Genomic DNA, 2923 nt, shown 5'->3' on the forward strand with positions numbered 1-2923 from the left:
CTGACGGAAGTTCTCTTGCCGAGAATTTCTGCTGGGATTTTCCAAAAACTCGTTTGCGTGTTTAGTCTGCGAACTCAGTCCGTGAACCTAGTCCGCGAACTGGCGGAAGTCTCTTTGCCGAGATTTTCTGCTGAGTTTGGAAAAATCTGCCGGTTGCCTTAAGTCCGCGAACTTGTTTGTGAGCTTAAGTGGTTATGATCTAAAGATGTGCTCTGAACATGAAACCTAAATTACTAAGGAATGCTTTATGCAAACCGTGGCTATAAAGTTCATGAGTCGATTCAATCGAATCGAATCATCTTTGTTTCCATTGTGTCTTGTGTAGTTACATAAGATCTCATATCAATTGAACAACTCTCTAACTAGTTCATTTGAGTCAATTGAACTAGTCATGGTGAAGAAGAACTAGGTTAATATGAATTTCTCATATGGTTAACCTTTTGGGTTACTATGTTGAACCAACATACACGTACACGTTTGGGCATGGTTTTCACAAACCCAGTAAACGTCTACCCAAGTGTGACAAGCTAAGTTTTCGATCTAACGGTTGAGAAATATTATCTTGAATCTAAATCAGGTTTTCATCTAACGGTGAATATGGATTGCTTTGTAACTAGGAAAAACCCTGATGTGAAGGCTATATAAAGGAGACATCTAGCATTATGCAAAACTAATCCCCACACGTCTATGTGATACTAGTGCGCTCGCTAGAGTCGATTATCCTTTAACCTTTGGTTTTCCTCTTTAAAACCAGGTTAATGACTTAAAGACTTCATTGGGATTGTGAAGCCAGACCGATACTACTTTTATCGTAGTTGTGTGATCAGATCTTACATCTTCTATCGTACGAGTACAATCTATTGATTGGATTGAGATCTTGAGAGTTCACCGATATGCAAAATAAAGAAGTCACAAACATCTTCATATCACTGTTTGTGATTCCTCAACAAACCGCTTGTGTAGTCAAGAAGGATTGTTGAGAGGATATTGATTAATCTAGGTTGTTCTTCGGGAATATAAGACCGGATTATCAATTGGTTCCTGTTCATCTTGATTTTATATCTTAAGACGGAACAAAAAACCTAGGGTTTTTCTGTGGGAGACAGATTTATCCTTTGATACACTTTTCTGTGTGAGACAGATTTGTTTATTATCAAGTCTGCGGTTTTGGGTTACAGCAACTCTTGGTTGTGGGAGAGATCATCTAAGGGAATCAAGTGCGCAGTATCTTGCTGGGATCAGAGGCTTAGGAGTACAATTGTACCTTGGATTGGTGGGAGACTGATTGGGGTTCAACTATAGTCTAGTCCGAAGTTAGCTTGTAATAGGCTAGTGTCTGTAGCGGCTTAATACAGTATGTATTCAATCTGGACTAGGTCCCGGGGTTTTCTGCATTTGCGGTTTCCTCGTTAACAAAACTTCTGGTGTCTGTGTTATTTCTTTTCCGCATTATATTTTATATAATTGAAATAATACAGGTTGTGCGTTAAGATCATCAATTGGAAATCCAACCTTTGGTTGTTGATTGATATTGATTGATCCTTGGATATTGGTCTTTGATACCGTCCAAGTTATTCCTTGAATTTGATAAAGACTCGCTATTGTTTTTAGCTCGAGTAAAAATCAAATCAAGAGAGAGATATTGACTCCTTGAGATACTTTAATCTAGATTGAGTCTGACTGTCTAGTTGATTCTCTAACAAAGTATTTCGGAGTTTGTCCATACAGATTGCTAATCGAATTATTGGGTGGTATTGTTAGACCCCCGCTTTTTCAAGTAGTATTCACAATACTAATAGATGTTGTCTTCTAGTTTTCAACTACACAAGCCAGATATTGTGAAATAGTTTCTTTACAACATAACTATGTGTTGTCCAAGATAGTTCCACAACTTACACAAGAGACGTGTGAATCTTATTCATAATACCGGTATTTGTTCTTACATATTTTTCCACGATATTCTACTTGTGTTGTCTAAGATATTCCTACAACAACAAGCAAGGGTTGTGTTAGGCTTTCAAAAAAAAATCGAAAGAGAATCACAACTTTGCCAAAATATTGTCGAACCATGAATCACATCACTCATTACAACTCTTAGTCAAGTATTATAGAAAAGCTTGGACTTTATACAATACCCCACCTACACAATGCATAAAATAGCGTTATCGTAGGGGTACTACAATGCTAATACAGTATCGTCAATGACGATTTTTCCCGTAGTGAGCTCATCGAACTTCTTGAAAAATCACAAGAACAAAGGGTTGCAAAGTATGAAACAGAGGAAGAGTACCTTAAGAAGCACATGGAAAACTCTATAATCTTGGAAAAAACACAACAAAGGAAAGCTGACTTGAAGATCCTACGCCAAAACTTAAATGAATTAGAGGAATGGGAGAAACCCCTCTACAAACTATGGAAGAACGAGATTTTGGTTCGTAATGGATTACCACCAATCCCCTAAATTAAAGTGATATATTAGTAATAATTTAATTTATTTAGAAGTTCATTTTTAATTAAGTTATTTAGAAGTAGGATTTCAATTTCAATGTACTTTTTTTATTTTTAAAGTTATTTAAGTTATTTTTATTTCAATGTAATTTTTGAATTTCATCAAAAAAGCATTGTAACTTTGTTTTGCAATGTAATGAAAGATATTTCCCTTACTTTGGTAAATCTTTAAATTTTGAAACAAACAAGCATTGGAAAAAATTGTCAAATATTTCACAATTCAAAAGTTGAAAACATAGTTTTTGGTGATGTAAAAACTAGGTGTAGGGAAAAAAAACATTTAAAAATTCAAAATTTGAAAAAAAAATAGCCGTTGTGGTGTAAAAGTGGTGTAGGAAAACAAAAAGGCCAAGCGTTGTATGGTGCAGCACTGCGTAGGAGCGCCGAATGGAACAACGCCTGGGTCTGGCGCTGA

This window comes from Papaver somniferum, unplaced genomic scaffold (genome assembly GCF_003573695.1).
Source record: "Papaver somniferum cultivar HN1 unplaced genomic scaffold, ASM357369v1 unplaced-scaffold_160, whole genome shotgun sequence".
Lineage (NCBI taxonomy): Eukaryota > Viridiplantae > Streptophyta > Magnoliopsida > Ranunculales > Papaveraceae > Papaver > Papaver somniferum.